Source organism: Tyto alba, unplaced genomic scaffold (assembly GCF_018691265.1).
Source record: "Tyto alba isolate M040663 unplaced genomic scaffold, T.alba_DEE_v4.0 Super-Scaffold_46, whole genome shotgun sequence".
NCBI lineage: Eukaryota > Metazoa > Chordata > Aves > Strigiformes > Tytonidae > Tyto > Tyto alba.
In genome coordinates this window covers 17,802,264-17,815,610 of record NW_024881322.1, presented here as the reverse complement: position 1 = coordinate 17,815,610, position 13,347 = coordinate 17,802,264, and the positions used below count along the sequence as shown (strand labels likewise).

The 13,347-nt window shown below is 38.5% G+C and overlaps 1 protein-coding gene and 1 long non-coding RNA gene across 2 annotated transcripts in view; one reads left to right on the top strand and one right to left on the bottom strand.

The window, feature by feature from the left end:
• LOC116960787 overlaps positions 1 to 7,087 on the top strand; it is a 28,261-nt gene extending 21,174 nt beyond the window's left edge. Inside the window, exon 3 of the long non-coding RNA XR_004406572.2 lies at positions 6,757 to 7,087. This is a non-coding gene — a long non-coding RNA (uncharacterized LOC116960787). The remainder of the gene's footprint in view (positions 1 to 6,756) is intronic.
• CNTNAP2 (contactin associated protein 2) overlaps positions 1 to 13,347 on the bottom strand; it is a 1,392,626-nt gene that overhangs the window by 585,801 nt on the left and 793,478 nt on the right. The gene's annotated exons all lie outside the window — the stretch shown is intronic.

Below are 13,347 nucleotides of genomic sequence, written 5' to 3'. Positions count from 1 at the left end.
ACTCCTTCCTCCTCAGGAGGAGGACTCCTCACACTCTTCCCCCGTTCCAATGTGGGGCCCTTCCCATAACCTGCAGCTCTTCCTGAACTGTTCCAAGTGTGAGTACCTCCCATGTGTTGCAGTCATCCTAGTGATGAACTGCTCCAGCATGGGTTTCTCTCAGAGTCCTGGCCTTCTCCAGGCACAGTCCTCTGCTCCAGCGTTAGTGTCTTCCACAGGATGCAAGTGGGCATCTGCTCCACTGGTGACTTCCATGAGCTGCAGGGCACAGCCTGCCCTCTCCTGCAGAGGGGTCTCTGCTCCAGTGCACCTCCCCCTCTTCCTACCTCCTTGCTTCCACTGACATCAGTGTTTGCAGAGGTGTCCTGCTCACAACTCCAACTCCCCTTCCCATGTTTCCCTTCTTAAATACGTAATCTCAAAGGCACAGCCACCGTCACTAATTGGGTCAGCCTTGGTCAGAGGTGAGTCCAAGGCTGAAGATCTTTGAGAAGCTTCTCACAGGGGCCACCTCTGTAGCCCCCTCCCCCACTATCAAAACCCCACCACACATAAACCCAACACAGACATAATTCTGCAATATGATGAAAGCAATTACTACCTATGCAATATAATAATCCACTCATTCATCTTTATCAAGCTTTCTTTCTTTAAGAAGGACACATGTACACATGTTTTCTACTCATTTGGGCTTATTTTAGAGCTGGGAATCCAAGGATTTTATTTTACCTTCAAAAGATGCAGTGAGAACCAGTTTTAACACCAGGAAAGTGCTCTGTCTGTGTCTCTGTCCAGCCTGCATGCACTGGCTTTTTTACAGTGGCAAAACTGGGAAATTGACATGAGAATATGCGTGACGTTTGCTTATTTATGAAAGATGAGCAGAGGGGGACATCAGTCAGAACACAGCAGTACTAAGAATTTTCTTTATGGAAGAATATTTTTTATCTGGTACTCTAAGCCAATAGCTATCTCCAGTAATGTCACAGATGCAAGGACTTTAAAAACATGGACACAGTGAAGAATTACATTGACATCTGCTGTGTGCTACCAGGTTCCACAAGAATGGTTGTACCTGTCCCATTAATGCTAAGTTTGTCTGACTTCAGGTCAAGTAAATCAGGTAAACAGGGCTGACAGACTTCCTTCCCCAGAAATCCCCCAAGGACAGTTTAAAGTGCTTGTTTGTGCAAGAAATCCTATCAAAACTAGAGTGAGGAGGTTGAAAGAGATGGCCATCCTCTGGAGTCAATTAAACATACTCAGAGACAAGAAGCTAATCTACACTGAAATTATTACCATAAATAAGCTAGCTACTGTAACAGTAGCAGACAAAATACAACATGGAAGTCAGATGCCTTTGCCAGTAAGTCCCCTATCTACCTTTTTCTCTTACATAAATAAGCAGATGCTTAGACCATGTTGAGCTCTGTACTGACATAGGTAGATTACTGCTAATACCCCAGCCTGACTACTTGCAGGGTAGCTCATCTACTGCTATGCTAAAACTGAAACAGCAAGCTCATGTAGGACAAAAATGTGTGTATCAATCCAAAGCCCACACAGCTGATAGCTAATGTCTTGCCAGATAGCATGAAAGCAGGTTTCTTACTGTTTTATTATGATTCCTCTGCAGTATTTTTGTCCATAAGGGATGTGGAGCTGAAGTTGAGATCACAGGATCAAAAGAGAACAGCTTATATATTTTCATAAAATATGTAGATGCACTGTGGAAATCACAGTGTAGAATGCTGTGTGGGTAGAAGAGGTGATTACATAATGTCAAGAGTGTACTTAACTCTCAAACTGTTACCTTTAATCCCCAAAGCCTGGTGAAGTATGAAGGCCAGTCACTCAGGAAAGTATGCAGGCAGATGGACAAGATACTAGAAAACTATCAGAAACTACAGAAGTTCTAGAGTGCCCATATACAATCCAGTCTAATTGTTTTATTTGTGGGGACCATAACCTTCAGAGATGAACTGAAAAGCTCAAGTAGCTGACAGACTCCAAAGCATTACATAGCCATGGTGCCACACAATACTGATGCATCCAAGGCCAAGTCTGGCAAGAGAGCTGAGGGTCGCTCAGTGATGAAACAGAAAATAAAAACTGTGATAACTGGGTGATATTTACATATTGTTATCTTCATGTGGTTTTGCCTGGAAAAAAAAACCTAGAAAAGCACCAGGACTACAGCCCCTGTATCTATTGAATGGATCGATCAATCGATAGATATAGCATGACTTCTGCAACAGCTGTTTCCTCAGGATGGTGCATTCTTTGTCCACCTTCTGTATTTCCATGAATACACAAAACTCACAGTGTTTGACATGATCGTTATTTACAGAAAAATATATCATTAGCACTTAGAGCCATTTGGCCTTATCTCCTCTTTATTTAGAACTTTCTCACTTGGACAAGTGCCATGTGCCAGATGGCATGACCAAGACCTTTCTATTTCATTCATATGTTTTAAGTAAAGTCTACTGCCTGTAATCCAGATTATGAAATACTTGGCATCTTTAAAACTGTTGACAATAGTGGCAGTGTTAGTTGTATACACAAAGAGTAAACCACATCGATATGTTTATTTTTCTTTTATCAGACTTTCTCCTCGGTCATATTAAAACTTTTTTAAATGGCATTTTCAATGTACCAGAAATGAGCCATGACAGAGATCATTTTAGACTCATCCCTTAGTAAGAACAAATAATTATTCTATGGAATCTTACAGAAGAGGACTGAAAACACATTTAAAATCTTATAAAACTCAATTTACCTAATGTATAGATAACAAACATGAGCTTCTTTTTAAAATGCACTGAAAAGCTGTACTTTTGCTCTGTTAATATTTCAAACTGAGTGAAAACCAGCTGAACTAATTTAGCACATAGTGTGGTTTAGACTGATAGATTGCCTCTGAGAATGACATAGTAGATCATTCCTGAGTATGAACACACCACCTTCACATCAATTCCAATAAGGACAGAAGAATTTGGCTTTTGTCCATTTAAATTTTTACATAGGCGAGAAATGCCATACTGGTCTATCCATCCCAAAACTCTCTCTTTAGCAGTGCCTTACTGCGCAATGATACTTCTCCATAATATTCTGTTGACCTTCAGAAAGTTGTTGATCAGAGACTGCCTGAATCAAAGGTGTTTTTTAATAGTTCTCAATGGGAATAAAAGGAAAAAAATACAGCTGCTTTTTGGTCACATTTTATCATTCCCAGCATCTCATGCCATGGAGTGCCATAGCTTGACTACACAACATCTGAAAGATCACCTTCTTTTCTGAGTTTTGAGGCAAAAGTCTGCCAATTTCATGTAATGTCTCCTAATTCTTGTACCAAAAAACCCCACAACCTCTTCACCCAGATGCTTCTGATTTTAAAGAGATCTATCATATCAGTCACATTTTCCAGTCTTAGTCCATTTTTGGTTTTTTGTACAGAAGGTGTCTCATAAGTGATTATGTCACCTTCTGATTTGAAGATAGAGGCATTCCACACCTTTATGCAATGCTGTTCTCTAATTTTCTGTCTATGTCTTTCCCAATTAATCATGTCAGCTACCTTTTTAACCACTACAGAGTTCTGATTTATTTTCTGCTATACCCCAAGAACACACTCCTAAATGGCAAGCCAACTTAGAGCCCATTAATTTATTTATAAAGTAGAGATTCCTTTTTTGTGCGTCGTTCAAATTTCCTCTACATCAAATTTTATCTACATTTATTATTTCATCAATCTTTTAAGATAATTCTGAAATTCTTCACTGTTAGTTTTTGAATAACTTCACTACCCAGAATGTGACAGTACTGAAAGCAAAATTTGTGGTCTGGCTATTCACTCAGTCTTTCAATTTTTTTTTAGTGAACATGTAAAAATTCTCAGTACAGAATTATTTTGAGACTCCACTAGTGAACTCTTTCCACTGTGGCAATGACCACATATTCTTACTGTGTGTCTCCTATCTGCTACCTGCACAAGGCAGATGCATTAATACTTATTCCTTTGTAAGCAATGCTGATAGCATCTGTGACATCCAGTCATGATGTGCATTATGCCAGGTGCTGTGTCCATCGGAATACACAAAAGGTGGGAAGTATCCTGTTAAATAGTATATACTATTACTATTATTAATAGTAATAAGTTAGTGTTTATTAACAGTAAATTCACATGAGAATAAAAATACCTTAAAGATCATTTTGTGAACCCATAGTAACACTAGCACATTCTGTTAAAGATCATTTTGTCCCCAGAAAACTTAAAAAACACACAGTGGCATGATGAAGATTTTGCAGCATGAACAGCAAATAAGAAGTGTCTGTTCATTCACAGTCTGTAAAGCCTTCAGATAGGCCACCTAATCTTCAACGTATCAGCTTTCTAGAGCCTAGAGTGTAAAATATTTCGGTGGTTTTGGATCATATTCAGCTGCCCATATATGACCACAGAGGGAATTAATGGACACCCTGGCTAACTCGCCAATATCATTAGGTATCTTGAATAAGTGAGAAACTGTGTTAGCATTCTGTTCCTGCATTTTGTAATGTGACAGTGAAAACTCTATGTTCAGTGGTGGTGATAGGGAGAGAGGGAGGAGAATAGAGAACAGAAGGGTTTTTTTCCTGTTTGTTTAGCCTGTCACTTGGGAACAGCAGAGATGAAGAGTGGTAACTGTGGATTTCTTTTTTTGCTGCTTTATTCAGAGATAAATCAGGTATTTTCACATTGAAAATTTACACAGGCAGCATATGTTGTGCTAAATGTTTTGAGCATTTTGATCCCTGGATGTATATACTGTCACTCCCAGGTACGAGTGACATTATTTAGCACCTTGTGATTTTAGATAAGATGATACACTACACATGGCAATAAAGGTGGTAGACTAAAATGAAACTAAGACAGTACAATTCACCAAACTTTATGCAGCACTGCATCTGGTGTCATGAAAAGCCAGCAAATGCATTAAGAAAAAGATTTTCCTCTTCAAAGTTTTACAAAATGGAAGTGTAATTTCCACTTTGTTTCTTCTTTTCCGTTCCTAAAAATTGTATTGTTCCAACTCTAACATCAAGTATATCATCAGTTCAGTTAACACTCTCTCTTACTCACACTACATTTTAAGCCTATCCAGATTTTTAATGGGCAAGATGTTTATATATAAATTTCAACAGGTTAATTTACACTGGACTGCATGAATATCTTTAAAATTCTGTTTGCGTCTATCCACATACAGGACTTCTCTAAAGAAAATTACTGTCTCATAGTGAAACTCACAGGGATCGATGAGTTTCATTTCATTCTTCCCACCAAAATGCTGGAAAAACCATATATTAAACATCCCTCCCCAGTGAAAATTATTTGTGTTAAGAGGAGAGTCACAAATCTTGAAATGAAATAGACTGAATGTTGTGCTTTTAGTGAAAGGTTTTAATGAAACCAAGTTAATTAAACATGGTTTGGGGTTTAGTGCAAATGCTTCATGTGGCTGAATATGCCGAAGATGCTTTACAGTTTAATCCTCTAAAAGTAACATTACTAAAAGACAGCCAAAGTAACAAAATAACCAAATAAGAGTTGTTAGTTTCCTTTTTCCATCTGCTCTAACTTCAAATGTTACTTCCTCTTTAAAGCACTAGGCTTTAATGCATGACGCTCTTCAGTCAATGAATGACTAAAGAAAAATTAATAACTTGATACTATTGCAAAATATATAACTTCAGATACTGTATTTTTATCAGTGGTTATATAATTTGTAATTTTAAAAATCAGTATATTTATATCATGACTGTAATTGACCTGATTAGAGGCACGTGAGAATGTTTCTTCTTTTACCAAATGTACTCCAAATTTTGTTTCCTTTGCTTAGTAGTAACCAAAACTGAGGGTAACAGACCTTTTGTCAATGTCCTGTGTGCTGGGTTTCTGTGGAACATTTTTTTCTTTTTTGGTAGCAGGGGAGGGGGCTACAGCAGTGGCCTCCTGTGAGAAGCTTCTTGAAAGCTCCCCCGGCTCCAAGTCGGACCCACCTCTAACCAGGCCGAACTGTGCCTCTGTGAGAATGTATTTAAGAAGGGGAACCGGAGAGAGGGTGGGGACCTTCTGAGGAGGAGTTGTGAGAAGGACAGACACCAAGGTCAGCAGAAGGATGTGGGGAGAGGTGCACCAGAGCAGAGACCCCTGTATCCTGTGGTGAGAAAGTAGGGCTGCCCACCCTGACACAAATGGAGGTCCAAGGTGGAGTAGAGGCCAACCAGAAGCCTGTGGAGGACCCCACACCAAGACGGGCATCTGCACTTAAAGGAGACTGGGACCCTCAGGGGAGAAGTGGCCCTCACTGTTGCGGTTCAGTGCTGGGAGGACTGCAACATGCAGGGGTGACCCACGCTAGAGCAGCATGGGAACAACAATGGCCTGTGGGGAGGACTCATGCAAGAGAATGTTTGTGGAAGACTGTCTCCAGTGAGAGGGGAGCCACACGGGCAGGGGAGGGGTGTGCGGTGTTCACCTCACTTCCCGAGAAGGAAGGAGCAGCGAGCTGACTGTAACCCCCATCCCCTGCCCCCTGTGCTGCTGGGGGCAGAAGTAGAGACATCAGGAGCAAAGCTGAGCCCGGGAAGAAGGGAGGGGTGGGGGAGGTGGTTTTGGATGTGGTTGGTGGTTCTCACTGTCCCCACCTTGTCTGTTAAGTGTTGTCTGGTTAGCATTTGAATTAAAGTGATGTTTTCTTTTTTCTTCCCCAGTCCTTAGATGGATTCTTTGAGGATTCCTGCTCCATATTCTCCCCACTCCATCTCTGCAATGAGGGAAGGAATGAGCGGCTGGCTGGTGCTCAATTGTCCTCTGGGCCTAAACCACAACATCCTCTTAAATACTGAAGAAAAAATGTCAAAGTGCTTTCTCAGATGAAGGTGGAGAGTTGCCATGACTACTGAAAACACTCTATGTAGCTTGTAAGAAAGTAGAAAGTACCCTCAAGGAAGAAGACTCTGTAAATATATTTCCTTTATGAAAATGTGGAGTAGTGAAGCTAAATGTCATGAATGCACAAGTATCTGTAGTTAATTTCTTAATTTTACATTATACTCTTGAATAAAACTAACACAGATCTACTATTTTTCATGTCACCTTCCAGATATTACTTGAATTTATTCCTGATACAGAGATGTTGCCTACAGTGATGATGATGAACATTCATTTGCGACCTTATTTTAGTAGTCTGAGGCAGACTACAGACATTGTTCACAACTTTTTTTTAAATCCCTACATGAAAGAATGTCAAGATAAATCAGAATTTCTATTCATTTCATAGATTATACAAACCCAGTTTCAATATATACAAAAATATTTTCCACAAGCTTCCTTCCAGTAAACACTGAAAACTGCTTATGGAGCTCTAAAATATACAAGAGAGAGAACTCTTGAGGAGAAACTCTTAAAAAAATGTGAACGGTATCTGTAGGGCATATGTATATGGGAGATCGGTCTAATTTGACAGGATAACCATAACCTAATATCCATGTGATCCAGAAAAGCAAGAAGAAGGCAACAGCGAAAAGCTGCTTCAATTATAAAGTCAGTATAACATAATCTGAGAGCTTTCTCCCTGCCCTATACTTCCATCAGGACTCCCAAAGTTTCTGATAAATTTAATTTCCCTTCACGTTTAACTACTTAATACAATTTAAATCAGTTCAAATATATCACTAAGAAATAAAATTAGAAAAAGAAGAATTTCACTTACAGTGAAAGTAGAGGAATAGTAGAGTAGAGCAGCAGTCTTACCAGACTGTTTTCTTCCTGCATGAGTACCTCATCACAAATATCCCAGCCTGGTGGTTGTTTAGAGAGTTCCTATTGCTGTGATCCATGTCCTGACTAATTCAACCATCTACTACTGTTTTATGTGAACACGTGGATACCTAGTAATGTATTGAGCAAATTATACCAAAACTGGGACTTCAGAGAAGTTAAACCTAAGACCTTTGAGATGATCTCTGCACATCTGACCTCTTGCCACACAGCTTAGACTGATGCAGCCCAGGAGCAGGGCTCATCAGAGCATTCCATCCCTTTCATTACAGGTCAGAGGTTGGAGTTATGCTTCTGCCACTTTATCTGTTCCAGATTTGAGATGATAATTCAGAGAAGCTGGTTGTGAATAGAATGACACTGAAACTACAATGACTGAGGACAAATGCTGGAAGAAAGAGAAAGTGGGCAGTCCCAAGCAGAAGCACACACATCAATGAAAGCAACGACTCCTTTTCCCCTATCACTTGCCAAAAGGAACAAGGCATGGGGTTTCCATATGATCCTTCCCAGAATTTGTGGAAGTTTATGAAAGGCAGAGAAGTGACAACCAAAACAACTTTCTCTTTATATCATGAAAACATTTTGCTACATTCCTTCAAGCTGTATTTTTAGGACTTTCTCTTACATGAGATGAACCATCAATTCTTTGAGGGGTCTCCATGTATTCCTATTTTTAGTGCATGGCAAATGGTGAACAGGGGGTCAAGAATAATGAACTGCCTATGTCAAATCATGCAGTTCACACTGCAAACTGTGATGCCAAATGTCACAGCTTTTTTGTGGTAGTTGAGATCCAATAAACGATTCACAGGTTCCTGATAGCTGAACACATCTAGCACAGGCTGTGAAAGCAGCACGCATTTTAGCTATGTAGGCTGTAGGCACTTTTGGAAAAGAAACGTTGCTGTGCTCATAAACATGTTTGTTTGCAGAACATGATCCAATTTTAAAGGCTTTTGATCCTATTGCTTGACATTTAATTTTTTCCCCATGAGACAAGTAGTTGAGATGATTTTCCATATATCTTAGCTCTATTCAAAAGAAAGGCTAATATTCATAATCTAAGAAAACATTAGACCAAGGTCCCAGCTGAGATCTAACCAGAGGACGGACATACATTAACCCCTTCACAAAACCTTCTAATAGATATAACTAAACCCAGCCTTTTGCATGACTAACCTTTGATAAGCCATGAGATACATGACAAGCACCTTTACCAACAATACACTGTCTATGATTTCAAATAAAGTAAATAATCTGGAACAGAGTGATAAGGGCCTGAAGCTCAGTTTATGTTGTTAGTTACCCACAAGAAGAACCTTTTTCACACAGTCACAGCTCAGGCACTCTGATCCTTTCCTGGAGTTTTATATAATATCTTTTACTTTTTCAAAGGAGGACAATTTTAACATATTGAAATGGTCTAACCTCAAGAACACAAAGATGATTTGTCAAGAAACATGAACATAAAAACAACTAAACAATGTAAAGGAAGAATTAAATTAATAAAATCCAAATTAAGCAGATATCACACTTAGGAATAATTCCTTTTATTAATCAAATAGGCTTCAAGTTTCTTGGGCCATCCTTTAACATATTTGGATGTAAGTCAGGAGGCAAACGCTTTGCATCTGCTTTTGTAGCCCCAGCTTCTGAGAGGTGTAGAAGACAGAAGAAAACCAAACACTTCAGGACCACTGTTGTGAACAGGTTCTATCATCTGAGGCCACCTCACTGGCATAACCCTATCCCAAGAAACTGCAGAGCCCATTCAGTAAATAGCAATGATTAGTTTAGTATTTCAGAGCCCTGCACCTCCAAATTCTAAATAACAGAAAACACTGGCAACAGTTTTATGAACTCGTGGTGTCTGGTCTTTTCCTGGTTTGGATGTCAGTATGATCCATCTTCAAGAAAACCGACTGCAAAAGGAAAAAAAAAAAAAAAAAAAAAAAAAAAAAGAGCTACTGTTCTCAACACAACACACATGAAAGGGAAGAGACTTAAGCTGCCAAACAAATTAAGAACAGAGTAAAATACAAGCTTGAAAAACATACCAGAATTTGAGCACTTGAATCTAATTGTTGCATGACCCTGACACTTTTATTTTTAATTTGTTGGATGTTACACTGGAGTTCTCCCTTGTTTTGTTAAAAAGTTCAGTTCTAATTCATCTTCTCTGCACTATTTAATACTGTGAGATTAAACCTTCTCATCATCGCTAATATCACATCTTTTATTTAATCACCTTTAATCTTCAGGGCCAGAAGGAGTTCCTCTGTTTTTGTTTACTAGGACTACAGACTATTTTTGTCCCACACTGATTTCACAAGAAATCAATAGTTTAATGCATTTGATAAGCAATGCATCACCTAATTAGCTGTCTTCTAAAAATGAAATTATTACATATAACTTCTTCAGAAAGAATAAATGATAGCCAATTAATTTTCTCAGGGCATTTTTTTTTAATTTCCATCACAAATCACTGCTCTTTGTTCCACATGTATTTCTCATCACATAGCTACTGCTCATCTTCTGGAGACATGAATGTCAGGCCATGTAAGCATGATTCTTCACTGCATGCCTAATTAAACAGCCTAAGCAGGCAGGTCTAGGGATTTCGGTGGACCTATACTTAAACTTACTTCAGGTTATTACAGGAGAATGATGGATTCTCCTGTAAGCAGTTCTGCAGTAATTTATAAAAACTGTTATTTGTCTGGGTATTGTGAATTGTACGAACTGTGGAAGTGTGTGGGTTAATGCAAAAGAAAGCTATCTGGGGAAAAGACAGGAAATAATAAAATGACAAAAGCCTCTTCTCACCAAACATTTGAGAGTTGTTAAGGAACAATACCGGAATTATTAGCTTTGATGAATTTGCCTTCTGTCCAGTCAACCTTTAAAATAACTTTTGCATAGAACATGAAAACCGATGAACACAAGCAAACAAACAAAACTACCAGTAGGATGAAATGGGATAGATCTCTGAAAATAGAGGCAGTTCCTTTCACCCTGAGGGATGGTCACATCTCTGTGGTGCTATGAGTTCAGGTAAACAGAGCAGCATGACATTAATAGAGATACATTCATATATACTTTGATTAGTTTGTTGAAATTTTAGAGTATTCCTTTCTCTCCAGAATCATTAGTTTTCCTGAAAAAAACAAATCATGTCATTTTATGACCTACTAGTCTTACACTCAAAAGAGAAAGTTGCAGGAATGCAAATTCTATCAGATCTGCTGCAGAGTACTACAGCCAGACAAGGAACTGGAGAGTTGCATTCTCCAACTCTCCTCTGCAGTAAAAATTAAACTATGAAAGTGGATACCTAGAGGTATAGACTAAGAAGATAACTGCACTGTTCCACTGACATTCTGAGGTTGATCTAATAAGATCCTTAATGTGAAAGTTTCAGCTGTTCATTTACAGATGATTTATAGAAGAAGGAACATCTCTTTAAGTTTAACAGTAATTTACTGTTTATCTTAGTAATCTATAAAATATACATGCTAGAAAATATATACTCCTAAAACATGGAGAGGAGAATAATCAAGGTTCAACAACAGCAGCATTCCGAATTAAAGCATAAGCATAGAACAGGCTATTTAGTTCCTCCTATGGCACTCTTGTCTATCCAAAAATATCAACCTAATCTATATTTTAATTTCACCTCTGGGAAGTGTCATCCTTACATTTGGCCTTTTGTTGGCATCTGCATTCCTGTTTGCCAGATCACTGTGTACTCCTGGGAGGGACATAGGGGACAGAGAAACTGCCTGTATTTTCAGCTAAGGAAAACAAAACAATTGGATATAGGAAATCTAAATTTATTGTGATTACCTCTCAATAAAAGACTGTTTTCTTCATGGAAAGCATTGTTCCTATGTGCAAAATCTTTAGTTCTCTTCTTACTGTAATTGCTCAGGCTGTATCTGCCTTAATGTTAAAGGACTTCTGTAGCATGTGATGGTACAGCACAGAAATTATGTCAGAGGTAGTCAGAACTATCTAGAATTTACTAGGGAAATAGTCCCTACTGTAGGTGTAATTCAGCCATTAAATAGCATAATTAGCCATTTTATGATTCACCAGTGTTGGTCCATTTGTTTTTGAAGCACAGTAAAAATACACACAAGGAGAAATCACCCTGTTAAATTTCTAAGCAATACCTATGTTTTCCAGTACAGTTTTCCACAAGATTTATCACTATAGTGAAGTTAGTAAAAACATTGCTAATTCCGAAGTGGTCAGTAGTTAAATCTTTTAGGGATCTTTCCTAAGTGGAGCTGTAGCACATTTTTCTCAGTAAGAGGAAAAAATCAGCTTGGATTGAAAAGTATTTCTATGTAAAGGCAGAGAGAGAAGGACATGGAATAAAATGAAAAAAAAAAACAAAACCAAAACAACTCAACCTGTTGAAGGAAACAATAGTGGGTGGGGGGAAATCCAAGAGAGACGAGAGAAGTTAATTTAGGAAGTTTGGTGATAAGACTGTGTTTGCAGTGGCTTACTACACTTCTTCATATACCTTTTTTTTTTTTTTTTTTTCTGTCTCACAGGCTGATTCTCCTGCAATCTTCTGTGACTTATGAAAAATGTGCAAACTTCCAATTCTGGGCCATCATTAGCATCAGTCCTTCCAACCTATACACCAAAGTGTAATTTAAAAATTCAGTGAGATGGTGTGTGTACAGAGTATGCTTAAGTGAAAGTGAAGTTTTTTTGCCTCCATCCAAAAAGAAAATAATTGTTCAGTAAAATATTTTACATTTTTAACTTAATTTGTATTGACATGTGACAACTTCATCCAAATTGCTGTCTTTGTGATTGTAAGCACAAACATCCTGTTCCTTTAAAAAGAAAAAGATGCTGACAGTTCAGTGTGGATCTAAATTTTAGTGCTAGCAGTAATATGCTATAAGTATGTACCCAACCAATGCCTGGGAACTTTATGTTTTCATTTAGCTTCCTTAGAGATGAGAACACATGATAAACCTATCAGAGCTACCATCCCTCAAGCTCGCCTGGCAGCCTGGGTGATAGAGCCTGCTTTACATTCAGACAGGAGACAAATTAGAGTGCACTGTGCTCGGGCTTCATGTTCTCTTCTTGCAATAGAAACCATTCATCTCTTCACCATGATTGAGAGATACTGGGCAGTGTTCTGGGAAAGAGGGGAGGAGGATGGAGTCAAAAATCAGGGGGAGGGAAGAAAAGTGCAAGGCAGAATAGTAGGAAGAATTCTGCTAAAGGAATTCAGGGCCTCATAACCAATTCCAAGTAAAAAATCATGATAATGTGTAGAGACAGAATACAAAGTAAATGCACATTCTCAAAAATGTATTTCAGTTATTTAAGAAATTAATGTGTTTCTAGAATCAGATTAACCCAGAGAATGAAGGGGAAGAAATTATGAGATGCACACATTATCCAGCATACATTGTCCAGACTTAGATTTAAGTGGGAATGAGGTGTTTGAATTGCTTGAAAAAAGAGTCCTTCCACTGACAAAT